At 50.1% G+C, this 27,720-nt stretch overlaps 2 non-coding genes across 2 annotated transcripts; one reads left to right on the top strand and one right to left on the bottom strand.

The window, feature by feature from the left end:
• The first annotated feature begins 2,035 nt into the window (after positions 1 to 2,035).
• TRNAF-GAA (transfer RNA phenylalanine (anticodon GAA)) lies at positions 2,036 to 2,108 on the top strand. The gene has a single exon. It is a non-coding gene; the product is annotated as a tRNA-Phe (tRNA).
• Positions 2,109 to 23,952: 21,844 nt separating this feature from the next.
• TRNAP-CGG (transfer RNA proline (anticodon CGG)) lies at positions 23,953 to 24,024 on the bottom strand. The gene has a single exon. It is a non-coding gene; the product is annotated as a tRNA-Pro (tRNA).
• Between the last annotated feature and the right edge of the window lie 3,696 nt (positions 24,025 to 27,720).

Genomic DNA, 27,720 nt, shown 5'->3' with positions numbered 1-27,720 from the left:
TGTAGAGTTGTGTGAAGGCTGTTGCCTTTCTCTCTGCAGCTTTGAATAAAAGGAATCAGATATTTCCTAAAATGAGACTCTCTGTGTCAGAAAACCAACCTCCTCCTCCTGTTCTCTGGGATTGCCAGGCTGTGTCCAAGGGAAATACGGACAAAAATAATATTCAGAATACTGTACATCACGAGGGATGGTGAACACAACACATCCCACATAACTCTCACACACATCTGGCTCGTTGGTCTAGGGGTATGATTCTCGCTTAGGGTGCGAGAGGTCCCGTTTTTAAATCCCGGACGAGCCCTTTAATATTTTATCATATCACTAAATGGATAATTTGAAAAGTAACAAACTAAAAAACAAGCGCTTTTAAGATAAAATACCCTGGGACGGTTTTGTATTTTAAGCCATCACGTGTCGCGCTGCAAGGAAGAAACGGAGCCCTGGACCAAGAGGCAGCTGCAGGGGCCGCCGGGAGGCAGGTCTCCATCACTGCCACATCAGCACCCGGGACATTTGTTAATGTTGCTTGGAGACGAATCTTATTACACCGGGGGCTGCACGTCTTTTGTTAAACCACACTGTGGGAGACAGCAGGGTGAGACGTGGGAGTGCACGAGTGTGAGACACACTGGGCAGGGGGAGGGGATTGTGAGGTCACCAGCAGCAGGGCAGAGACCCGGGGCACAAGCTGGGGTGGGCGCGGGTGAACGGAGCCCCCACACTGTTTTTAGAGCGTGGGCTCCGTTCCCTGTACCGGAGGCTGGCAGAGGCCGAATAGTGCCACCTTGGACTCCATTAAATTAATTGTACAACTTTACTTTGGCACAGAAGTTTTGAATGAAGTGCTTAGAGGCTCCGTCGTTCTGTTTAGCACAGTTAATTTGACGGGTATCTTTGGTGGCACAGCGATGGCAGAGGCTTATTTAGAGGTTTATTATGTAGCACGTCTTTGTGAGGGGTATATTTCGGGGCACAATAATGACACCAGGAATACTTCGAAGTGTTAGTCCGTGGCAGTGGTTGTGATGGGCATATTCTGGGCAAAATGATTCTAATCTGATATTCTGTCTCACTCTCCTGCCATTGAGTGTGGGCGGAGGGGTCCCCCATAGCGGCCACGTTTTCCAGACCCATCGTGATGTGTTGCTCCAGTCCAGTTTTATTTCTTTGAATTCTCGGACTTGTAGTCCTGTTTTATCATAGACTAAAAAAGACTACAAGTCCCAGAAGTCAAAGGAAAAATATGGCCTGGAGCAGGAGATGACGCATGGACCTTGGGAACTTGACAGGGCTGGTATCGACTTCCTCCACTGTCAGAGGGCCACTCAGGTACCTGGACCGTTGCAATGGACCCCTGGCTGAAGCGGGCACCCAGACCTCTGTGGAGAAATGTGTCTAGTAGGCTGTCTCCGGATGCTTGAGGGGGTGTCGCCTCTCTCACGCCCCCTGGGCTCTAGGATGGATCTACATTACCTGAAGAGTTTATATATAGCCAGCTAAAAAGAAATAGCAATGATGGAAGGAGACAATAGACCCTACAATTTAAATTCTCGAAACTTCCTCGTGCCTGATAAGAGGACGGTGTGATCCATGACCTGCCTGCTCGTGAGACGCACGTGTAATACATATGACCCGTACTGCCCTGCTCTGCCCCCTCGCGAGTGTCTGTACTTATACACATGGGCACTGGAGTAACAAAGGCCCCCGCGGTGAAGAGGGAGAGCGAGCTCTAGGGGGCCCTAGAGCTCCCGCGTGAGTCCGGAGGGGGCCCCTGCGTGCACTGTGCAGGGAAGTACGGGAGGGGGCATGAAAGGGTGGTCCCGTGCAGGGAGAGGTCAGACACCTGTGAGGCTGGCGGCACCGGCAGGTGATGCTGGAGTCAGCTGGTGACTGAGGTCCGATGACAGAGCAGCCCTCCCGGCCAGGCTTTTTAGGGGGGGGCGGAGGGGGGAACCTGTAAACTCTTCACTACTGCACTGGACCTCCGGGGTGTTTTTCATGGGATCAGCACAGTCATTAAATGCGATCACAGGCCGCCGAAATAGCTCAGTTGGGAGAGCGTTAGACTGAAGATCTAAAGGTCCCTGGTTCGATCCCGGGTTTCGGCAGAAAGCTTGAATGAAAAACTTAGAAATATAAGACATTGTTTAAACAACAATAATATTATTTCTCTGTCGTGTCCCAGCTCCTCATTGGTTTGTGTCCTTCCTCCTTTGCCCCATCCCTTGTTCTTTCTTCCTTTTCTTTGCGCTCTCCCTTCCTCCTTCCCGGCCTTCCTTCCTTCGCTTCTCACCGCCCTCATTTCGTTATTTACACGTTTCTCATAATTCTGTCTCCCTCCGTCTCACCCCCATCGTTGTGCGTGCGCCTCACACCAGCGGCCCCATCACACTAAATGCGTGACAGATGTGCACCTAGGAGCTCAGTGCCACGTGCTGTGACGTTCACACCGTGGAGCACATTCCCCCTCCTGGGAGTAAAGTACACTCATGACATGCAGATCTGTAACAGCGGAGGGTGATCTCACGTGTGCCCTGTGACTGAGGACTGTAGGAAGTTGGCTCTGTATGTGCTATTTCAAAGTAAGGAATAGCATGCACAGAGTCCAAGGGTTCCCCTTAGAGGTAAAATAGTGGTAAAAAAGAGATAATACTAATGCTCTATTTTGTGGTAGTGTGGTCGAGCAGTAGGCTTATCCAAGGAGTAGTGTTAAGCATTTGTTGTACATACACATAGACAATAAATGAGGTACACACACTCAGAGACAAATCCAGCCAATAGGTTTTTATATAGAAAAATATCTTTTCTTAGTTTATTTTAAGAACCACAGGTTCAAATTCTACATGTAATATCTCATTCGAAAGGTATTGCAGGTAAGTACTTTAGGAACTTCAAATCATCAAAATTGCATGTATACTTTTCAAGTTATTCACAAATAGCTGTTTTAAAAGTGGACACTTAGTGCAATTTTCACAGTTCCTAGGGGAGGTAAGTTTTTGTTAGGTTAACCAGGTAAGTAAGACACTTACAGGGCTTAGTTCTTGGTCCAAGGTAGCCCACCGTTGGGGGTTCAGAGCAACCCCAAAGTCACCACACCAGCAGCTCAGGGCCGGTCAGGTGCAGAGTTCAAAGTGGTGCCCAAAACACATAGGCTAGAATGGAGAGAAGGGGGTGCCCCGGTTCCGGTCTGCTTGCAGGTAAGTACCCGCGTCTTCGGAGGGCAGACCAGGGGGGTTTTGTAGGGCACCGGGGGGGACACAAGCCCACACAGAAATTTCACCCTCAGCAGCGCGGGGGCGGCCGGGTGCAGTGTAGAAACAAGCGTCGGGTTTGTAATGGAAGTCAATGGGAGATCTAGGGATCTCTTCAGCGCTGCAGGCAGGCAAGGGGGGGGTTCCTCGGGGAAACCTCCACTTGGTCAAGGGAGAGGGACTCCTGGGGGTCACTCCTACAGTGAAAGTCCGGTCCTTCAGGTCCTGGGGGCTGCGGGTGCAGGGTCTCTCCCAGGTGTCGGGACTTAGGATTCAAAGAGTCGCGGTCAGGGGAAGCCTCGGGATTCCCTCTGCAGGCGGCGCTGTGGGGGCTCAGGGGGGACAGGTTTTTGTACTCACAGTCTTAGAGTAGTCCTGGGGTCCCTCCTGAGGTGTTGGATCGCCACCAGCCGAGTCGGGGTCGCCGGGTGCAGTGTTGCAAGTCTCACGCTTCTTGCGAGGAGCTTGCAGGGTTCTTTAAAGCTGCTGGAAACAAAGTTGCAGCTTTTCTTGGAGCAGGTCCGCTGTCCTCGGGAGTTTCTTGTCTTTTCGAAGCAGGGGCAGTCCTCAGAGGATGTCGAGGTCGCTGGTCCCTTTGGAAGGCGTCGCTGGAGCAGGATCTTTGGAAGGCAGGAGACAGGCCGGTGAGTTTCTGGAGCCAAGGCAGTTGTCGTCTTCTGGTCTTCCTCTGCAGGGGTTTTCAGCTAGGCAGTCCTTCTTCTTGTAGTTGCAGGAATCTAATTTTCTAGGGTTCAGGGTAGCCCTTAAATACTAAATTTAAGGGCGTGTTTAGGTCTGGGGGGTTAGTAGCCAATGGCTACTAGCCCTGAGGGTGGGTACACCCTCTTTGTGCCTCCTCCCAAGGGGAGGGGGTCACAATCCTAACCCTATTGGGGGAATCCTCCATCTGCAAGATGGAGGATTTCTAAAAGTTAGAGTCACCTCAGCTCAGGACACCTTAGGGGCTGTCCTGACTGGCCAGTGACTCCTCCTTGTTATTCTCATTATTTTCTCCGGCCTTGCCGCCAAAAGTGGGGCCTGGCCGGAGGGGGCGGGCAACTCCACTAGCTGGAGTGTCCTGCTGGGTTGGCACAAAGGAGGGGAGCCTTTGAGGCTCACCGCCAGGTGTGACAATTCCTGCCGGGGAGAGGTGTTAGCATCTCCACCCAGTGCAGGCTTTGTTACTGGCCTCAGAGTGACAAAGGCACTCTCCCCATGGGGCCAGCAACATGTCTCGGTTTGTGGCAGGCTGCTAAAACTAGTCAGCCTACACAGATAGTCGGTTAAGTTTCAGGGGGCACCTCTAAGGTGCCCTCTGTGGTGTATTTTACAATAAAATGTACACTGGCATCAGTGTGCATTTATTGTGCTGAGAAGTTTGATACCAAACTTCCCAGTTTTCAGTGTAGCCATTATGGTGCTGTGGAGTTCGTGTTTGACAGACTCCCAGACCATATACTCTTATGGCTACCCTGCACTTACAATGTCTAAGGTTTTATTTAGACACTGTAGGGGTACCATGCTCATGCACTGGTACCCTCACCTATGGTATAGTGCACCCTGCCTTAGGGCTGTAAGGCCTGCTAGAGGGGTGTCTTACCTATACTGCATAGGCAGTGAGAGGCTGGCATGGCACCCTGAGAGGAGTGCCATGTCGACTTACTCGTTTTGTCCTCACTAGCACACACAAGCTGGCAAGCAGTGTGTCTGTGCTGAGTGAGAGGTCTCCAGGGTGGCATAAGACATGCTGCAGCCCTTAGAGACCTTCCTTGGCATCAGGGCCCTTGGTACTAGAAGTACCAGTTACAAGGGACTTATCTGGATGCCAGGGTCTGCCAATTGTGGATACAAAAGTACAGGTTAGGGAAAGAACACTGGTGCTGGGGCCTGGTTAGCAGGCCTCAGCACACTTTCAATTGTAAACATAGCATCAGCAAAGGCAAAAAGTCAGGGGGCAACCATGCCAAGGAGGCATTTCCTTACACAACCCCCCCCCAAACGAAAGAGGATGAGACTAACCTTTCCCAAGAGAGTCTTCATTTTCTAAGTGGAAGAACCTGGAAAGGCCATCTGCATTGGCATGGGCAGTCCCAGGTCTGTGTTCCACTATAAAGTCCATTCCCTGTAGGGAGATGGACCACCTCAACAGTTTAGGATTTTCACCTTTCATTTGCATCAGCCATTTGAGAGGTCTGTGGTCAGTTTGAACTAGGAAGTGAGTCCCAAAGAGGTATGGTCTCAGCTTCTTCAGGGACCAAACCACAGCAAAGGCCTCCCTCTCAATGGCACTCCAACGCTGCTCCCTGGGGAGTAACCTCCTGCTAATGAAAGCAACAGGCTGGTCAAGGCCATCATCATTTGTTTGGGACAAAACTGCCCCTATCCCATGTTCAGAGGCATCAGTCTGCACAATGAACTGCTTAGAATAATCTGGAGCTTTTAGAACTGGTGCTGAGCACATTGCCTGTTTCAGGGTGTCAAAGGCCTGTTGGCATTCCACAGTCCAGTTTACTTTCTTGGGCATTTTCTTGGAGGTGAGTTCAGTGAGGGCTGTCACAATGGATCCATATCCCTTCACAAACCTCCTGTAATACCCAGTCAAGCCAAGGAATGCCCTGACTTGAGTCTGGGTTTTTGGAGCTACCCAGTCCAGAATAGTCTGGATCTTGGGTTGGAGTGGCTGAACTTGGCCTCCACCTACAAGGTGTCCCAAGTAAACCACAGTTCCCTGCCCTATCTGGCATTTGGATGCCTTGATAGAGAGGCCTGCAGATTGCAGAGCCTTCAAAACCTTCCTCAGGTGGACCAGGTGATCCTGCCAGGTGGAGCTAAAGACAGCAATATCATCAAGATAAGCTGTGCTAAAGGACTCCAAGCCAGCAAGGACTTGATTCACCAACCTTTGGAAGGTGGCAGGGGCATTCTTTAAACCAAAGGGCATAACAGTAAACTGATAATGCCCATCAGGTGTGGAGAATGCTGTCTTTTCTTTTGCTCCAGGTGCCATTTTTATTTGCCAGTACCCTGCTGTCAAGTCAAAGGTACTTAGAAATTTGGCAGCACCTAGTTTATCAATGAGCTCATCAGCTCTTGGAATTGGATGGGCATCTGTCTTGGTGACAGAATTGAGCCCTCTGTAGTCCACACAAAACCTCATCTCTTTCTTTCCATCTTTGGTGTGAGGTTTGGGGACTAAGACCACTGGGCTAGCCCAGGGGCTGTCAGAGCGCTCAATTACTCCCAATTCCAGCATCTTGTGGACTTCCACCTTGATGCTTTCCTTAACATGGTCAGACTGTCTAAAGATTTTGTTCTTGACAGGCATGCTGTCTCCTGTGTCCACATCATGGGTACACAGGTGTGTCTGACCAGGGGTTAAGGAGAAGAGTTCAGGAAACTGTTGTAGGACTCTCCTACAATCAGCTTGCTGTTGGCCAGAGAGGGTGTCTGAGTAGATCACTCCATCTACTGTACCATCTTTTGGGTCTGATGACAGAAGATCAGGGAGAGGTTCACTCTCTGCCTCCTGATCCTCATCTGTTACCATCAACAGATTGACATCAGCCCTGTCGTGGAAGAGCTTAAGGCGGATTACATGGATCACCCTCTTGGGGCTCCTGCTTGTGCCCAGGTCCACCAAGTAGGTGACCTGACTCTTCCTTTCTAGTACTGGGTAAGGGCCACTCCATTTGTCCTGGAGTGCCCTGGGAGCCACAGGCTCCAGAACCCAGACTTTCTGCCCTGGTTGGAACTCAACCAGTGCAGCCTTTTGGTCATACCAAAACTTCTGGAGCTGTTGGCTGGCCTCAAGGTTTTTGGTTGCCTTTTCCATGTACTCTGCCATTCTAGAGCGAAGGCCAAGTACATAGTCCACTATGTCCTGTTTAGGCTCATGGAGAGGCCTCTCCCAGCCTTCTTTAACAAGGGCAAGTGGTCCCCTTACAGGATGACCAAACAGAAGTTCAAAGGGTGAGAATCCTACTCCCTTCTGTGGCACCTCTCTGTAAGCGAAAAGCAGACATGGCAAGAGGACATCCCATCTCCTTTTGAGCTTTTCTGGGAGCCCCATGATCATGCCTTTTAATGTCTTGTTGAATCTCTCAACCAAGCCATTAGTTTGTGGATGGTATGGTGTAGTGAATTTATAAGTCACTCCACACTCATTCCACATGTGCTTTAGGTATGCTGACATGAAGTTGGTACCTCTGTCAGACACCACCTCCTTAGGGAAACCCACTCTGGTAAAGATACCAATGAGGGCCTTGGCTACTGCAGGGGCAGTAGTCGACCTAAGGGGAATAGCTTCAGGATACCTGGTAGCATGATCCACTACTACCAGGATATACATATTTCCCGAGGCTGTGGGAGGTTCCAGTGGACCAACTATGTCCACACCCACTCTTTCAAAGGGAACCCCCACCACTGGAAGTGGAATGAGGGGGGCCTTTGGATGCCCACCTGTCTTACCACTGGCTTGACAGGTGGGGCAGGAGAGGCAAAACTCCTTAACCATGTTGGACATATTGGGCCAGTAGAAGTGGTTGACTAACCTCTCCCACGTCTTGGTTTGTCCCAAATGTCCAGCAAGGGGAATGTCATGGTCCAATGTTAGGATGAACTCTCTGAACAGCTGAGGCACTACCACTCTCCTAGTGGCACCAGGTTTGGGGTCTCTGGCCTCAGTGTACAGGAGTCCATCCTCCCAATAGACCCTATGCGTTCCATTTTTCTTGCCTTTGGACTCTTCAGCAGCTTGCTGCCTAAGGCCTTCAAGAGAGGGACAGGTTTCTTGTCCCTTACACAGCTCCTCCCTGGAGGGTCCCCCTGGGCCTAAGAGCTCAACCTGGTAAGGTCCAAGCTCCAAAGGCTCAGTTCCCTCAGAGGGCAGAACTTCTTCCTGAGAAGAGAGGTTCCCTTTCTTTTGCTGTGTTGCAGTTGGTTTCCCAACTGACTTTCCTGTTCTCTTGGTAGGCTGGGCCATTTTTCCAGACTCCAGCTCTACTTTTTCACCCTGTGCCTTGCATTGTGCTCTTGTTTTCACACACACCAGTTCAGGGATACCCAGCATTGCTGCATGGGTTTTTAGTTCTACCTCAGCCCATGCTGAGGACTCCAGGTCATTTCCAAGCAGACAGTCCACTGGGATATTTGAGGAGACCACCACCTGTTTCAGGCCATTGACCCCTCCCCATTCTAAAGTAACCATTGCCATGGGATGTACTTTTCTCTGATTGTCAGCGTTGGTGACTGTGTAAGTTTTTCCAGTCAGGTATTGGCCAGGGGAAACCAGTTTCTCTGTCACCATGGTGACACTGGCACCTGTATCCCTCAGGCCCTCTATTCTAGTCCCATTAATTAAGAGTTGCTGTCTGTATTTTTGCATGTTAGGCGGCCAGACAGCTAGTGTGGCTAAATCCACCCCACCCTCAGAAACTAGAGTAGCTTCAGTGTGGACCCTGATTTGCTCTGGGCACACTGTTGATCCCACTTGGAGACTAGCCATACCAGTGTTACCTGGATGGGAGTTTGGAGTGGAACCTTTCTTGGGACAGGCCTTGTCTCCAGTTTGGTGTCCATGCTGTTTACAGCTATGACACCAGGCCTTTTTGGGATCAAAGTTTTTACCCTTGTACCCATTGTTTTGTGAAGAGGCTCTGGGCCCACCCTCCTGTGCAGGTTTTTGGGGGCCTGTAGAAGACTCTTTACTATTTTTAGTTTTGGTTGTCTCATCACCCTTCCCCTGGGGAGTCTTTGTGACCCCTTTCTTTTGGTCACCCCCTGTTGAAGTCTTGGACACCCTTGTCTTGACCCAATGGTCCGCCTTCTTTCCCAATTCTTGGGGAGAAATTGGTCCTAGGTCTACCAGATGCTGATGCAGTTTATCATTGAAACAATTACTTAACAGGTGTTCTTTCACAAATAAATTGTACAGCCCATCATAATTACTTACACCACTGCCTTGAATCCAACCATCTAGTGTTTTCACTGAGTAGTCAACAAAGTCAACCCAGGTCTGGCTCGAGGATTTTTGAGCCCCCCTGAACCTAATCCTGTACTCCTCAGTGGAGAATCCAAAGCCCTCAATCAGGGTACCCTTCATGAGGTCATAAGATTCTGCATCTTTTCCAGAGAGTGTGAGGAGTCTATCCCTACACTTTCCAGTGAACATTTCCCAAAGGAGAGCACCCCAGTGAGATCTGTTCACTTTTCTGGTTACACAAGCCCTCTCAAAAGCTGTGAACCACTTGGTGATGTCATCACCATCTTCAAATTTTGTCACAATCCCTTTGGGGATTTTTAACATGTCAGGAGAATCTCTGACCCTATTTATATTGCTGCCACCATTGATGGGTCCTAGGCCCATCTCTTGTCTTTCCCTTTCTATGGCTAGGATCTGTCTTTCCAAAGCCAATCTTTTGGCCATCCTGGCTAACTGGATGTCCTCTTCACTGGGGCTATCCTCAGTGATTTCAGAGGTGTTGGTCTCTCCTGTGAGGGAACCAGCATCTCTGACTATTATTTTAGGAGTCAGGGTTTGAGGGACCCTGTTCTCCCTAGATAGGACTGGTAGGGGGGAATTGTCCTCCAAGTCACTATCCTCTTCCTCTGAGTTGCCACCCTCAGAGGGGTTGGCCTTTTCAAACTCTGCCAAAAGCTCCTGGAGCTGTATTTTGGTAGGTTTGGGGCCCATTGTTATTTTCTTTATTTTACAGAGTGACCTTAGCTCCCTCATCTTAAGATGGAGGTAAGGTGTGGTGTCGAGTTCCACCACAGTCACATCTGTGCTAGACATTTTGCTTCTAAAAGTTGGAATACTTTTTAAGAATCTAAAACTGGTTCTAGAATCTAATTCAAACTTTTACAAACTTTTAAACTCTAAAAGAAATGCTAAACAGGATCTAACACAAGGCCCTAGCAGGTCTTTTAAGAATTTAGAAAACTTTTCAAATTGCAAAAATCAATTTCTAATGACAATTTTGGAATTTGTCGTGTGATCAGGTATTGGCTGAGTAGTCCAGCAAATGCAAAGTCTTGTACCCCACCGCTGATCCACCAATGTAGGAAGTTGGCTCTGTATGTGCTATTTCAAAGTAAGGAATAGCATGCACAGAGTCCAAGGGTTCCCCTTAGAGGTAAAATAGTGGTAAAAAAGAGATAATACTAATGCTCTATTTTGTGGTAGTGTGGTCGAGCAGTAGGCTTATCCAAGGAGTAGTGTTAAGCATTTGTTGTACATACACATAGACAATAAATGAGGTACACACACTCAGAGACAAATCCAGCCAATAGGTTTTTATATAGAAAAATATCTTTTCTTAGTTTATTTTAAGAACCACAGGTTCAAATTCTACATGTAATATCTCATTCGAAAGGTATTGCAGGTAAGTACTTTAGGAACTTCAAATCATCAAAATTGCATGTATACTTTTCAAGTTATTCACAAATAGCTGTTTTAAAAGTGGACACTTAGTGCAATTTTCACAGTTCCTAGGGGAGGTAAGTTTTTGTTAGGTTAACCAGGTAAGTAAGACACTTACAGGGCTTAGTTCTTGGTCCAAGGTAGCCCACCGTTGGGGGTTCAGAGCAACCCCAAAGTCACCACACCAGCAGCTCAGGGCCGGTCAGGTGCAGAGTTCAAAGTGGTGCCCAAAACACATAGGCTAGAATGGAGAGAAGGGGGTGCCCCGGTTCCGGTCTGCTTGCAGGTAAGTACCCGCGTCTTCGGAGGGCAGACCAGGGGGGTTTTGTAGGGCACCGGGGGGGACACAAGCCCACACAGAAATTTCACCCTCAGCAGCGCGGGGGCGGCCGGGTGCAGTGTAGAAACAAGCGTCGGGTTTGTAATGGAAGTCAATGGGAGATCTAGGGATCTCTTCAGCGCTGCAGGCAGGCAAGGGGGGGGTTCCTCGGGGAAACCTCCACTTGGTCAAGGGAGAGGGACTCCTGGGGGTCACTCCTACAGTGAAAGTCCGGTCCTTCAGGTCCTGGGGGCTGCGGGTGCAGGGTCTCTCCCAGGTGTCGGGACTTAGGATTCAAAGAGTCGCGGTCAGGGGAAGCCTCGGGATTCCCTCTGCAGGCGGCGCTGTGGGGGCTCAGGGGGGACAGGTTTTTGTACTCACAGTCTTAGAGTAGTCCTGGGGTCCCTCCTGAGGTGTTGGATCGCCACCAGCCGAGTCGGGGTCGCCGGGTGCAGTGTTGCAAGTCTCACGCTTCTTGCGAGGAGCTTGCAGGGTTCTTTAAAGCTGCTGGAAACAAAGTTGCAGCTTTTCTTGGAGCAGGTCCGCTGTCCTCGGGAGTTTCTTGTCTTTTCGAAGCAGGGGCAGTCCTCAGAGGATGTCGAGGTCGCTGGTCCCTTTGGAAGGCGTCGCTGGAGCAGGATCTTTGGAAGGCAGGAGACAGGCCGGTGAGTTTCTGGAGCCAAGGCAGTTGTCGTCTTCTGGTCTTCCTCTGCAGGGGTTTTCAGCTAGGCAGTCCTTCTTCTTGTAGTTGCAGGAATCTAATTTTCTAGGGTTCAGGGTAGCCCTTAAATACTAAATTTAAGGGCGTGTTTAGGTCTGGGGGGTTAGTAGCCAATGGCTACTAGCCCTGAGGGTGGGTACACCCTCTTTGTGCCTCCTCCCAAGGGGAGGGGGTCACAATCCTAACCCTATTGGGGGAATCCTCCATCTGCAAGATGGAGGATTTCTAAAAGTTAGAGTCACCTCAGCTCAGGACACCTTAGGGGCTGTCCTGACTGGCCAGTGACTCCTCCTTGTTATTCTCATTATTTTCTCCGGCCTTGCCGCCAAAAGTGGGGCCTGGCCGGAGGGGGCGGGCAACTCCACTAGCTGGAGTGTCCTGCTGGGTTGGCACAAAGGAGGGGAGCCTTTGAGGCTCACCGCCAGGTGTGACAATTCCTGCCGGGGAGAGGTGTTAGCATCTCCACCCAGTGCAGGCTTTGTTACTGGCCTCAGAGTGACAAAGGCACTCTCCCCATGGGGCCAGCAACATGTCTCGGTTTGTGGCAGGCTGCTAAAACTAGTCAGCCTACACAGATAGTCGGTTAAGTTTCAGGGGGCACCTCTAAGGTGCCCTCTGTGGTGTATTTTACAATAAAATGTACACTGGCATCAGTGTGCATTTATTGTGCTGAGAAGTTTGATACCAAACTTCCCAGTTTTCAGTGTAGCCATTATGGTGCTGTGGAGTTCGTGTTTGACAGACTCCCAGACCATATACTCTTATGGCTACCCTGCACTTACAATGTCTAAGGTTTTATTTAGACACTGTAGGGGTACCATGCTCATGCACTGGTACCCTCACCTATGGTATAGTGCACCCTGCCTTAGGGCTGTAAGGCCTGCTAGAGGGGTGTCTTACCTATACTGCATAGGCAGTGAGAGGCTGGCATGGCACCCTGAGAGGAGTGCCATGTCGACTTACTCGTTTTGTCCTCACTAGCACACACAAGCTGGCAAGCAGTGTGTCTGTGCTGAGTGAGAGGTCTCCAGGGTGGCATAAGACATGCTGCAGCCCTTAGAGACCTTCCTTGGCATCAGGGCCCTTGGTACTAGAAGTACCAGTTACAAGGGACTTATCTGGATGCCAGGGTCTGCCAATTGTGGATACAAAAGTACAGGTTAGGGAAAGAACACTGGTGCTGGGGCCTGGTTAGCAGGCCTCAGCACACTTTCAATTGTAAACATAGCATCAGCAAAGGCAAAAAGTCAGGGGGCAACCATGCCAAGGAGGCATTTCCTTACACAACCCCCCCCCAAACGAAAGAGGATGAGACTAACCTTTCCCAAGAGAGTCTTCATTTTCTAAGTGGAAGAACCTGGAAAGGCCATCTGCATTGGCATGGGCAGTCCCAGGTCTGTGTTCCACTATAAAGTCCATTCCCTGTAGGGAGATGGACCACCTCAACAGTTTAGGATTTTCACCTTTCATTTGCATCAGCCATTTGAGAGGTCTGTGGTCAGTTTGAACTAGGAAGTGAGTCCCAAAGAGGTATGGTCTCAGCTTCTTCAGGGACCAAACCACAGCAAAGGCCTCCCTCTCAATGGCACTCCAACGCTGCTCCCTGGGGAGTAACCTCCTGCTAATGAAAGCAACAGGCTGGTCAAGGCCATCATCATTTGTTTGGGACAAAACTGCCCCTATCCCATGTTCAGAGGCATCAGTCTGCACAATGAACTGCTTAGAATAATCTGGAGCTTTTAGAACTGGTGCTGAGCACATTGCCTGTTTCAGGGTGTCAAAGGCCTGTTGGCATTCCACAGTCCAGTTTACTTTCTTGGGCATTTTCTTGGAGGTGAGTTCAGTGAGGGCTGTCACAATGGATCCATATCCCTTCACAAACCTCCTGTAATACCCAGTCAAGCCAAGGAATGCCCTGACTTGAGTCTGGGTTTTTGGAGCTACCCAGTCCAGAATAGTCTGGATCTTGGGTTGGAGTGGCTGAACTTGGCCTCCACCTACAAGGTGTCCCAAGTAAACCACAGTTCCCTGCCCTATCTGGCATTTGGATGCCTTGATAGAGAGGCCTGCAGATTGCAGAGCCTTCAAAACCTTCCTCAGGTGGACCAGGTGATCCTGCCAGGTGGAGCTAAAGACAGCAATATCATCAAGATAAGCTGTGCTAAAGGACTCCAAGCCAGCAAGGACTTGATTCACCAACCTTTGGAAGGTGGCAGGGGCATTCTTTAAACCAAAGGGCATAACAGTAAACTGATAATGCCCATCAGGTGTGGAGAATGCTGTCTTTTCTTTTGCTCCAGGTGCCATTTTTATTTGCCAGTACCCTGCTGTCAAGTCAAAGGTACTTAGAAATTTGGCAGCACCTAGTTTATCAATGAGCTCATCAGCTCTTGGAATTGGATGGGCATCTGTCTTGGTGACAGAATTGAGCCCTCTGTAGTCCACACAAAACCTCATCTCTTTCTTTCCATCTTTGGTGTGAGGTTTGGGGACTAAGACCACTGGGCTAGCCCAGGGGCTGTCAGAGCGCTCAATTACTCCCAATTCCAGCATCTTGTGGACTTCCACCTTGATGCTTTCCTTAACATGGTCAGACTGTCTAAAGATTTTGTTCTTGACAGGCATGCTGTCTCCTGTGTCCACATCATGGGTACACAGGTGTGTCTGACCAGGGGTTAAGGAGAAGAGTTCAGGAAACTGTTGTAGGACTCTCCTACAATCAGCTTGCTGTTGGCCAGAGAGGGTGTCTGAGTAGATCACTCCATCTACTGTACCATCTTTTGGGTCTGATGACAGAAGATCAGGGAGAGGTTCACTCTCTGCCTCCTGATCCTCATCTGTTACCATCAACAGATTGACATCAGCCCTGTCGTGGAAGAGCTTAAGGCGGATTACATGGATCACCCTCTTGGGGCTCCTGCTTGTGCCCAGGTCCACCAAGTAGGTGACCTGACTCTTCCTTTCTAGTACTGGGTAAGGGCCACTCCATTTGTCCTGGAGTGCCCTGGGAGCCACAGGCTCCAGAACCCAGACTTTCTGCCCTGGTTGGAACTCAACCAGTGCAGCCTTTTGGTCATACCAAAACTTCTGGAGCTGTTGGCTGGCCTCAAGGTTTTTGGTTGCCTTTTCCATGTACTCTGCCATTCTAGAGCGAAGGCCAAGTACATAGTCCACTATGTCCTGTTTAGGCTCATGGAGAGGCCTCTCCCAGCCTTCTTTAACAAGGGCAAGTGGTCCCCTTACAGGATGACCAAACAGAAGTTCAAAGGGTGAGAATCCTACTCCCTTCTGTGGCACCTCTCTGTAAGCGAAAAGCAGACATGGCAAGAGGACATCCCATCTCCTTTTGAGCTTTTCTGGGAGCCCCATGATCATGCCTTTTAATGTCTTGTTGAATCTCTCAACCAAGCCATTAGTTTGTGGATGGTATGGTGTAGTGAATTTATAAGTCACTCCACACTCATTCCACATGTGCTTTAGGTATGCTGACATGAAGTTGGTACCTCTGTCAGACACCACCTCCTTAGGGAAACCCACTCTGGTAAAGATACCAATGAGGGCCTTGGCTACTGCAGGGGCAGTAGTCGACCTAAGGGGAATAGCTTCAGGATACCTGGTAGCATGATCCACTACTACCAGGATATACATATTTCCCGAGGCTGTGGGAGGTTCCAGTGGACCAACTATGTCCACACCCACTCTTTCAAAGGGAACCCCCACCACTGGAAGTGGAATGAGGGGGGCCTTTGGATGCCCACCTGTCTTACCACTGGCTTGACAGGTGGGGCAGGAGAGGCAAAACTCCTTAACCATGTTGGACATATTGGGCCAGTAGAAGTGGTTGACTAACCTCTCCCACGTCTTGGTTTGTCCCAAATGTCCAGCAAGGGGAATGTCATGGTCCAATGTTAGGATGAACTCTCTGAACAGCTGAGGCACTACCACTCTCCTAGTGGCACCAGGTTTGGGGTCTCTGGCCTCAGTGTACAGGAGTCCATCCTCCCAATAGACCCTATGCGTTCCATTTTTCTTGCCTTTGGACTCTTCAGCAGCTTGCTGCCTAAGGCCTTCAAGAGAGGGACAGGTTTCTTGTCCCTTACACAGCTCCTCCCTGGAGGGTCCCCCTGGGCCTAAGAGCTCAACCTGGTAAGGTCCAAGCTCCAAAGGCTCAGTTCCCTCAGAGGGCAGAACTTCTTCCTGAGAAGAGAGGTTCCCTTTCTTTTGCTGTGTTGCAGTTGGTTTCCCAACTGACTTTCCTGTTCTCTTGGTAGGCTGGGCCATTTTTCCAGACTCCAGCTCTACTTTTTCACCCTGTGCCTTGCATTGTGCTCTTGTTTTCACACACACCAGTTCAGGGATACCCAGCATTGCTGCATGGGTTTTTAGTTCTACCTCAGCCCATGCTGAGGACTCCAGGTCATTTCCAAGCAGACAGTCCACTGGGATATTTGAGGAGACCACCACCTGTTTCAGGCCATTGACCCCTCCCCATTCTAAAGTAACCATTGCCATGGGATGTACTTTTCTCTGATTGTCAGCGTTGGTGACTGTGTAAGTTTTTCCAGTCAGGTATTGGCCAGGGGAAACCAGTTTCTCTGTCACCATGGTGACACTGGCACCTGTATCCCTCAGGCCCTCTATTCTAGTCCCATTAATTAAGAGTTGCTGTCTGTATTTTTGCATGTTAGGCGGCCAGACAGCTAGTGTGGCTAAATCCACCCCACCCTCAGAAACTAGAGTAGCTTCAGTGTGGACCCTGATTTGCTCTGGGCACACTGTTGATCCCACTTGGAGACTAGCCATACCAGTGTTACCTGGATGGGAGTTTGGAGTGGAACCTTTCTTGGGACAGGCCTTGTCTCCAGTTTGGTGTCCATGCTGTTTACAGCTATGACACCAGGCCTTTTTGGGATCAAAGTTTTTACCCTTGTACCCATTGTTTTGTGAAGAGGCTCTGGGCCCACCCTCCTGTGCAGGTTTTTGGGGGCCTGTAGAAGACTCTTTACTATTTTTAGTTTTGGTTGTCTCATCACCCTTCCCCTGGGGAGTCTTTGTGACCCCTTTCTTTTGGTCACCCCCTGTTGAAGTCTTGGACACCCTTGTCTTGACCCAATGGTCCGCCTTCTTTCCCAATTCTTGGGGAGAAATTGGTCCTAGGTCTACCAGATGCTGATGCAGTTTATCATTGAAACAATTACTTAACAGGTGTTCTTTCACAAATAAATTGTACAGCCCATCATAATTACTTACACCACTGCCTTGAATCCAACCATCTAGTGTTTTCACTGAGTAGTCAACAAAGTCAACCCAGGTCTGGCTCGAGGATTTTTGAGCCCCCCTGAACCTAATCCTGTACTCCTCAGTGGAGAATCCAAAGCCCTCAATCAGGGTACCCTTCATGAGGTCATAAGATTCTGCATCTTTTCCAGAGAGTGTGAGGAGTCTATCCCTACACTTTCCAGTGAACATTTCCCAAAGGAGAGCACCCCAGTGAGATCTGTTCACTTTTCTGGTTACACAAGCCCTCTCAAAAGCTGTGAACCACTTGGTGATGTCATCACCATCTTCAAATTTTGTCACAATCCCTTTGGGGATTTTTAACATGTCAGGAGAATCTCTGACCCTATTTATATTGCTGCCACCATTGATGGGTCCTAGGCCCATCTCTTGTCTTTCCCTTTCTATGGCTAGGATCTGTCTTTCCAAAGCCAATCTTTTGGCCATCCTGGCTAACTGGATGTCCTCTTCACTGGGGCTATCCTCAGTGATTTCAGAGGTGTTGGTCTCTCCTGTGAGGGAACCAGCATCTCTGACTATTATTTTAGGAGTCAGGGTTTGAGGGACCCTGTTCTCCCTAGATAGGACTGGTAGGGGGGAATTGTCCTCCAAGTCACTATCCTCTTCCTCTGAGTTGCCACCCTCAGAGGGGTTGGCCTTTTCAAACTCTGCCAAAAGCTCCTGGAGCTGTATTTTGGTAGGTTTGGGGCCCATTGTTATTTTCTTTATTTTACAGAGTGACCTTAGCTCCCTCATCTTAAGATGGAGGTAAGGTGTGGTGTCGAGTTCCACCACAGTCACATCTGTGCTAGACATTTTGCTTCTAAAAGTTGGAATACTTTTTAAGAATCTAAAACTGGTTCTAGAATCTAATTCAAACTTTTACAAACTTTTAAACTCTAAAAGAAATGCTAAACAGGATCTAACACAAGGCCCTAGCAGGTCTTTTAAGAATTTAGAAAACTTTTCAAATTGCAAAAATCAATTTCTAATGACAATTTTGGAATTTGTCGTGTGATCAGGTATTGGCTGAGTAGTCCAGCAAATGCAAAGTCTTGTACCCCACCGCTGATCCACCAATGTAGGAAGTTGGCTCTGTATGTGCTATTTCAAAGTAAGGAATAGCATGCACAGAGTCCAAGGGTTCCCCTTAGAGGTAAAATAGTGGTAAAAAAGAGATAATACTAATGCTCTATTTTGTGGTAGTGTGGTCGAGCAGTAGGCTTATCCAAGGAGTAGTGTTAAGCATTTGTTGTACATACACATAGACAATAAATGAGGTACACACACTCAGAGACAAATCCAGCCAATAGGTTTTTATATAGAAAAATATCTTTTCTTAGTTTATTTTAAGAACCACAGGTTCAAATTCTACATGTAATATCTCATTCGAAAGGTATTGCAGGTAAGTACTTTAGGAACTTCAAATCATCAAAATTGCATGTATACTTTTCAAGTTATTCACAAATAGCTGTTTTAAAAGTGGACACTTAGTGCAATTTTCACAGTTCCTAGGGGAGGTAAGTTTTTGTTAGGTTAACCAGGTAAGTAAGACACTTACAGGGCTTAGTTCTTGGTCCAAGGTAGCCCACCGTTGGGGGTTCAGAGCAACCCCAAAGTCACCACACCAGCAGCTCAGGGCCGGTCAGGTGCAGAGTTCAAAGTGGTGCCCAAAACACATAGGCTAGAATGGAGAGAAGGGGGTGCCCCGGTTCCGGTCTGCTTGCAGGTAAGTACCCGCGTCTTCGGAGGGCAGACCAGGGGGGTTTTGTAGGGCACCGGGGGGGACACAAGCCCACACAGAAATTTCACCCTCAGCAGCGCGGGGGCGGCCGGGTGCAGTGTAGAAACAAGCGTCGGGTTTGTAATGGAAGTCAATGGGAGATCTAGGGATCTCTTCAGCGCTGCAGGCAGGCAAGGGGGGGGTTCCTCGGGGAAACCTCCACTTGGTCAAGGGAGAGGGACTCCTGGGGGTCACTCCTACAGTGAAAGTCCGGTCCTTCAGGTCCTGGGGGCTGCGGGTGCAGGGTCTCTCCCAGGTGTCGGGACTTAGGATTCAAAGAGTCGCGGTCAGGGGAAGCCTCGGGATTCCCTCTGCAGGCGGCGCTGTGGGGGCTCAGGGGGGACAGGTTTTTGTACTCACAGTCTTAGAGTAGTCCTGGGGTCCCTCCTGAGGTGTTGGATCGCCACCAGCCGAGTCGGGGTCGCCGGGTGCAGTGTTGCAAGTCTCACGCTTCTTGCGAGGAGCTTGCAGGGTTCTTTAAAGCTGCTGGAAACAAAGTTGCAGCTTTTCTTGGAGCAGGTCCGCTGTCCTCGGGAGTTTCTTGTCTTTTCGAAGCAGGGGCAGTCCTCAGAGGATGTCGAGGTCGCTGGTCCCTTTGGAAGGCGTCGCTGGAGCAGGATCTTTGGAAGGCAGGAGACAGGCCGGTGAGTTTCTGGAGCCAAGGCAGTTGTCGTCTTCTGGTCTTCCTCTGCAGGGGTTTTCAGCTAGGCAGTCCTTCTTCTTGTAGTTGCAGGAATCTAATTTTCTAGGGTTCAGGGTAGCCCTTAAATACTAAATTTAAGGGCGTGTTTAGGTCTGGGGGGTTAGTAGCCAATGGCTACTAGCCCTGAGGGTGGGTACACCCTCTTTGTGCCTCCTCCCAAGGGGAGGGGGTCACAATCCTAACCCTATTGGGGGAATCCTCCATCTGCAAGATGGAGGATTTCTAAAAGTTAGAGTCACCTCAGCTCAGGACACCTTAGGGGCTGTCCTGACTGGCCAGTGACTCCTCCTTGTTATTCTCATTATTTTCTCCGGCCTTGCCGCCAAAAGTGGGGCCTGGCCGGAGGGGGCGGGCAACTCCACTAGCTGGAGTGTCCTGCTGGGTTGGCACAAAGGAGGGGAGCCTTTGAGGCTCACCGCCAGGTGTGACAATTCCTGCCGGGGAGAGGTGTTAGCATCTCCACCCAGTGCAGGCTTTGTTACTGGCCTCAGAGTGACAAAGGCACTCTCCCCATGGGGCCAGCAACATGTCTCGGTTTGTGGCAGGCTGCTAAAACTAGTCAGCCTACACAGATAGTCGGTTAAGTTTCAGGGGGCACCTCTAAGGTGCCCTCTGTGGTGTATTTTACAATAAAATGTACACTGGCATCAGTGTGCATTTATTGTGCTGAGAAGTTTGATACCAAACTTCCCAGTTTTCAGTGTAGCCATTATGGTGCTGTGGAGTTCGTGTTTGACAGACTCCCAGACCATATACTCTTATGGCTACCCTGCACTTACAATGTCTAAGGTTTTATTTAGACACTGTAGGGGTACCATGCTCATGCACTGGTACCCTCACCTATGGTATAGTGCACCCTGCCTTAGGGCTGTAAGGCCTGCTAGAGGGGTGTCTTACCTATACTGCATAGGCAGTGAGAGGCTGGCATGGCACCCTGAGGGGAGTGCCATGTCGACTTACTCGTTTTGTCCTCACTAGCACACACAAACTGGCAAGCAGTGTGTCTGTGCTGAGTGAGAGGTCTCCAGGGTGGCATAAGACATGCTGCAGCCCTTAGAGACCTTCCTTGGCATCAGGGCCCTTGGTACTAGAAGTACCAGTTACAAGGGACTTATCTGGATGCCAGGGTCTGCCAATTGTGGATACAAAAGTACAGGTTAGGGAAAGAACACTGGTGCTGGGGCCTGGTTAGCAGGCCTCAGCACACTTTCAATTGTAAACATAGCATCAGCAAAGGCAAAAAGTCAGGGGGCAACCATGCCAAGGAGGCATTTCCTTACAAGGACACACTCGACTCTCACTCACCGTGTGTCTGTAATTCAGGACACCCTCTACTCTCACTCACTGTGTGTTTGTGTACTTAAGGACACACTCCGCTCTCACTCACTGTGTGCCTATAACTCAGGACACACTCTACTCTCACTCACTGTGTGCGTCTATAACTCAAGACACACTCTGCTCTCACTCACTGTGTGTCTGTGTACTTAAGGACACACTCTGCTCTCACTCACTGTGTGCGTCTATAACTCAGGACACACTACTCTCACTCACTGTGTGTCTATAACTCAGGACACACTCTGCTCTCACTCGCTGTGCGTCTATAACTCAGGACACACTCTGCTCTCACTCACTGTGTGCGTCTATAACTCAGGACAGACACTGCTCTCACTCACTGTGCGTCTATAACTCAGAACACACTCTACTCTCACTCAGGAGACACTCTACTCTCACTGTGTGTCTATAACTCGTGACACACTACTCTCACTCACTGTGCGTCTATAACTCGGGACACACTCTACTCTCACTCACTGTGCATCTATAACTCAGGACACACTCTACTCTCACTCACTGTGTGCATCTGCTGTCACTCACTGTGCGTCTATAACTCAGGACACACTCTACTCTCACTCACTGCGTGTCTATAACTCAGGACACACTCTACTCTCACTCACTGCGTGTCTATAACTCAGGACACACTCTACTCTCACTCACTGTGTGTCTATAACTCAGGACACACTCTGCTCTCACTCACTGTGTGCGTCTATAACTCGTGACGCACTCTGCTCTCACTCACTGTGTGCGTCTATAACATGTGACACACTCTGCTCTCACTCACTGTGTCTATAACTCAGGACACCCTCTACTCTCACTCACTGTGTGTCTATAACTCAGGACACACTCTGCTCTCACTCACTGTGCGTCTATAACTCAGGACACACTCTACTCTCACTCACTGTGTGTCTATAACTCAGGACACACTCTGCTCTCACTCACTGTGCGTCTATAACTCAGAACACACTCTACTCTCACTCACTGTGTCTATAACTCAGGACACCCTCTACTCTCACTCAGGCCACACTCTACTCTCACTGTGTGTCTATAACTCGTGACACACTACTCTCACTCACTGTGCATCTATAACTCAGGACACATTCTACTCTCACTCACTGTGCGTCTATAACTCAGGACACACTCTACTCTCACTCACTGTGTGTCTATAACTCAGGACACACTCTGCTCTCACTCACTGTGCATCTATAACTCAGGACACACTCTGCTCTCACTCGCTGTGTGCATCTATAACTCAGGACAGACTCTGCTCTCACTCACTGTATGTCTATAACTCAGGACACACTCTGCTCTCACTCACTGTGTGTCTATAACTCAGGACACACTCTGCTCTCACTCACTGTGTGTCTGTAACTCAAGACACACTCTGCTCTCACTCACTGTGCGTCTGTAACTCAGGACACCCTCTGCTCTCACTCACTGTGTGTCTGTGTACTTAAGGACACACTCTACTCTCACTCGCTGTGTGCATCTATAACTCAGGACACACTCTACTCTTACTCACTGTGCGTCTATAACTCAGGACACACTCTACTCTCACTCACTGTGTGTCTATAACTCAGGACACCCTCTGCTCTCACTCACTGTGCGTCTATAACTCAGGACACACTCTGCTCTCACTCACTGTGCATCTATAACTCAGGACACATTCTACTCTCACTCACTGTGCGTCTATAACTCAAGACACACTCTACTCTCACTCACTGTGTGTCTATAACTCAGGACACACTCTACTCTCACTCAGGCCACACTCTACTCTCACTGTGTGTCTATAACTCGTGACACACTACTCTCACTCACTGTGCGTCTATAACTCAGGACACACACTGCTCTCACTCACTGTGCGTCTGTAACTCAGGACACACACTGCTCTCACTCACTGTGTGTGTGTAGTGTACACTGATGCACACTTTTAAGCATCGATTCTTCTATTTGCACTAGTGTTTCTTTTACCTCGTGGTACAGAGTATGCAGATCCCTGTGCCCAGAATATGCCCATCACAGCACCGTGGTTCAGAATAACCCTATATAGTGTGCGGGACAATTACTGTGGCACCAAATATACAGGGACCGGAATGGAAACCAGGATCAGCTCAGTCTGGGCAAAAAGTTCAAGCCAAACCCTTTCCCATGCAGCCCGCATGGCAGTGCCAGGGGACCAAGCGGGCAGTCCGGCCCTGGCACATGCCTAGCAAGAGGACTGCTCTGCGGAATAACCCCAGGAAGCGCATCTACGGGGGTTATTGTGCCACCCAATGCACCCCGACGTTGGCACGGCACCTGCCAATCGGAACGGACACGTTCACCAGAATGATTGTGTCATTTCACCTTTAATGTGCCACGGAGGACGCCCCGGACAGCTGCACCGTGGAATGCACCATTCAGAGTTACCGTCGGTGGCACAGAAAATGCCCCTTTTAAATACGGTCATAAAAGTTATAACTTTGGCAGGTCTCAGAGGAGCGCCCCCTGTAGGAGGAGGGCCTCTGCTGCTCTTACTGTCCAGCCAGTGCTTAATTTGTAAATAAAAAGGTGCCGGTGCCCAAGCCCTCCTCTTAAATACGCGGCTGCAGCGTAATCCTGAACCCATCTCAGGCCTCTTCAATCCATATAAAGCCACTTCCTGCCCCTTCAGCTCACTCTTGCAGCTTTCTCCCTTTGTGACACTTTTTCGTTGTTCCCTTCCTTCGTCTTCCTCATTTGTGTCTTTTTCTCGCAGCAAATGCTAGAGGCAGAAGAATAAGCCCCGGCCCTCAAAAATAAGTGTCGGTGCTCAGCACCGGAAACAACAAGCACAAATTAAGCACTGTGTCCAGCGCACTTTTCCTAGTGTGGCTCGCACTCACGTGCGCCCCCACAGCCCACTCAACAGCTCCACGAAGTGTAGCGCCCACAGTGAGTTTCAACTGCATGTAAGAGAAATCCTCTCTTCCCTGCTGATGTGGCAGGTGTAGGCACCCCCGCCCCCCACCCAACACACACACACACACATCTGAGTGTTGGGATGAGTGCGACATATTCTGGATTAAAATCCGAAACCAGGCCAGGGTCTTTTTAAAAGATGATGTTGTTTGATTAACCACTTGAAGCATCTGCTTTTTTTTAATTTAAAAAAAGAATTCCAAGGAGGGCTCGTCCGGGATTTGAACCCGGGACCTCTCGCACCCGAAGCGAGAATCATACCCCTAGACCAACGAGCCACTCATATGTCATTGGAATGTGGACGTGTGTGAGGTAGGGTACCGAGCTCCAGATAGCAGCACTTCTGTTTTCACAAGGTGTCGGTTTCCTTTTATTCAAAAGCCGAAGGAGAAGGAAACTTCAATCATGTACCAAGAACACTGTGCGAGAGGCCTCCCCGTGGGTCTGTCACCTTCATACATGTGTGGCCCCATTTCACCTGGAACCCAAGGGTTTCCGAGGAGCAAATATGAAAATGTATTCCACCTACAGGGGTGTATTAAACTATTGCCCACTGGCATCAGAAGTGTTTCTCTTTTCTGCGGCTCACAGTACTTTTCAGTCTCTTAAAGACCACAGGCACCAAATAATGATACGTCACACTCACGGTGTGACACTAATGAGGGATAATGCCCGGTCCGGGGTGGGGCAGATGTGTTTGTTCCAGAGCAGCTGAAAGGGCATCAAGGTTTATGGCACAGGAAGAGGCGCAGTGTCCGAGCTCCCCGCCAGGGGGCGCCTACTTCTCTGGGGGGTTCGGATTCTTGCTCACTGTGAGGCCGTGTGACAGGTTGTGTCTGTCCTCTTTGGTCAGTCAGTGTCTGGGGAACGCCTGAAAGAGAAAGTCCCCTCTGCGGGGGTGGTGGGGACATCACACCTCCTGTTACACTGGACATCCCCACGCGTACACCCCGGAGGCAATGACGAGGGCCGAAAAGGACAGAGGCCGGGCCGTTATCGACGGTGGGTTCGATGCTTGAATCACCCGTGGAGTGAGATCTGACGAGTCAGACACCCAACGGGCCTGGTGAGAAGGGGGCGGTGTGGAGGGTCTGAGTAAGATCAGACACCGAAGGGGCCCTGGAGAGAAGGCGGCCAATGTGGAGGTTACTGAGTGAGGTCTGACGGGTCAGACACCGAAGGGGCCCATGAGAGAAGGGGTCAGTGTTGAAGGACTGAGTGAAGTCTGACGAGTCAGACACCGAAGGGGCCCTGGTGAGAAGGCGGCTAGTGTGGAGGTTACTGAGTGAGGTCTGACGGGTCAGACACCGAGGGGCCCTGGAGAGAAGGGGTCAGTGTTGAAGGACTGAGTGAGGTCTGACGAGTCAGACACCGAAGGGGCCCTGGTGAGAAGGCGGCCAGTGTGGAGGTTACTGAGTGAGTTCTGACGGGTCAGACACCAACCGGGCCCTGGTGAGAAGGCGGCGCGGAATGGAGGGGCTGAGTGAGGTCTGACGGGTCAGACACCGAATTGGCCCTGGAGAGAAGGGGGCAATGTGGAGGTTACAGAGTGAGGTCTCCGAGGGTCCCATGGAGGGGAAGGCGTCGGTGTGCAAGCAACGAGTGAGGTCTCTGAGGGTCCCGATGGAGGGGAAGAGGGGCCGGGGTTAGGTCAGGGGCAGTTTCTCCTGCTCGGATGTGGTTGATCTTCGGGAAGAGTCAGAGCATCGATGGAGTTACCGCTTAAAATGTCAGCTCAGTCTCTGGTCTTCAGTGCTGGGAGGAGGCAGCGACCCCCGGCGAGGCTTGTCAGTGTAAGGGAGGGAGTGATGGTGGTGGTGGATGAGTCCTGTGACACTAGGGGTGAACCCTGTGACCCTGGAGTGAGAATTGTGACCCTGGGGATGATACCTTTGAATCTGGGGTGAGACCCGTGTACGTGGGGTGAGACCTCTGAACCTGGGGCTGAGTCCTGTGACCCTGGGGAGGAGACCTGTGGCCCTGGTAATGAGCTCTCTGACCCTGGCGGAGAGTCCTGTGACCCTGGCGACGAGTCCTGTGCGTCTGGGGTAAAACCTGTGAACTCTTTAGTCCTGTACATGCCCCCCACGGTATCTGCAGTAAAATCATTATGATCACAGAGAAATACGTGGCCGCCGAAATAGCTCAGTTGGGAGAGCGTTAGACTGAAGATCTAAAGGTCCCGGGTTTCGGCAGAAGTGTTTTATCTGTTCTTATCAGGCAAACATTGCATCACATTATTAGAAACCTGGAGAACAACAGGCTCTCGTATTCCACCTGTGCCCTCCTTCCACGCCTCTCGCTTCTTCCCTTCTTTATCCCTCTTCCTCCCCACCTTCCTTATCTGCACTCCCTCGCTTCCCGCCCTTCATTCCTCCCGCCCTCATTGTCATTATTTCAGTCTCATCAACTTGTATCATTCCGGCACAATCATACTGCTAGCTTGGGAGTTTCCAGGTCTCCAGACACTGTATGCACACTCACGAGGAGTGAGTGACTCCACAGTCCCACTCTTGATGTGACTCACACACTGCAGGCACACTCACACCCAGAGTGACTCCACAGTCCCACTGTCTGCGATGTGACTCACACACTGCGGGTGCACTCACTCCCAGTGAGTGACTCCACAGTCCCACTGTCTGCGATGTGACTCACACACTGCGGGTGCACTCACTTCCAGTGAGTGACTCCACAATCCCACTCTCTGTGGTGTGATCCGACACTGCGGGCGCACTCAACCAGGAGCGGATGCGTGGCTGGGTGGGGCAGCAGGGATGGGGGGAGGGGATGAGGGTGAGGTGGGGGAGGGGGGGGACACGGGAAAAATAATCAAAGAATATTTTTTTTTTTTTAAACGTACCTCTGCTCCCGTGCCATGCGCCGCTCCTCTCCCGTCGCTGCTGCAGACACAGGCTCCCAGCCTGCCCTGCGCCGATCCTGACAGCACTGGCTGGGAGCGCCCTTGGAAGCGCCCAGCCAGGGCGCTTCCTGGCAGACTGGGAGATTGTGCTGCTCTCCAGCCTGGCAGCAGTGCGCATGTGTGTTTGGCCGCCTGAGACGGCTGGCTACACATACCTGGGCAGTGAGGGGGAGTGCACAGAGCACTCCCCTCGGCCCGTCACCCCCCAGTGCCCCGCCCCTTTTACACAGAAAGGATAATAAACCGAGTTTATCATCCTTCCCCTGTAAAAGGATTTGCAGCGGTTGCTGCTGGCGGGGGGATGCTCCTCCCCATACTGAGGAGCCGCCCCATGTTTTCTTTTGCATTTGGATAAATTAAAGATTAAACAAAATCTGTGTAGTCCGTGTTTTATGAATGATATATGCAACATTTCGGACAGTAACTATGCATTGGTCCCTCAACAACCTCGCTTATTACAGACCCGTCTCACACGGTGAGATCTCACACATTTGAGCTGTGTCTGTGGTGGGCCTTCGGAGAGGGTTCAGCATCCTCCAGAACCGGGGGTCTCACTGTAACGCAGCCCCCGCAGTTTCTGCATCTTCATCCCCCAGACCGCCCTTTAACCACCCACTGAACATCTAAACGCCGAGGAAAACACGTGCAGGTTTGCAGAGCCAGGATCCATCCATCTCTCACTATTACAAATAATGGTGGTTTTACCATTTGTTTTTTGACACTCAAACCGCCAGGCACTCAGTCCTGGTCATATGTGAGGCTTTCATCCTACCTGACTTTTTTGTTTTACAAGCATGATTTTTCTTTCTGGGAATTGCACTTTCTTACATTATTATGTGTTTATTTTTTATCGTTATAATGATTATTTGTTTGCTAAGGGCACGTGGCTTAACATTAGCTGATGGGACCAGTTTAAGGTTGTACAGGCCACTGTTGTTTCACAAATCATTGAAAACAGAGCTCTCAAGTCTCCCACTGTGCTCTAAGTGATGCTCTAGGCCGGGCCTTCTTCCCGTTGTAATGTCAAACTCATTATAAAGAGACATTGGCAAAG

The sequence above is a fragment of the Pleurodeles waltl genome, unplaced genomic scaffold, assembly GCF_031143425.1.
Source record: "Pleurodeles waltl isolate 20211129_DDA unplaced genomic scaffold, aPleWal1.hap1.20221129 scaffold_67, whole genome shotgun sequence".
NCBI lineage: Eukaryota > Metazoa > Chordata > Amphibia > Caudata > Salamandridae > Pleurodeles > Pleurodeles waltl.
Note: the sequence above shows the minus strand (reverse complement) of the source record. Positions and strands in the feature narration are given on the sequence as shown.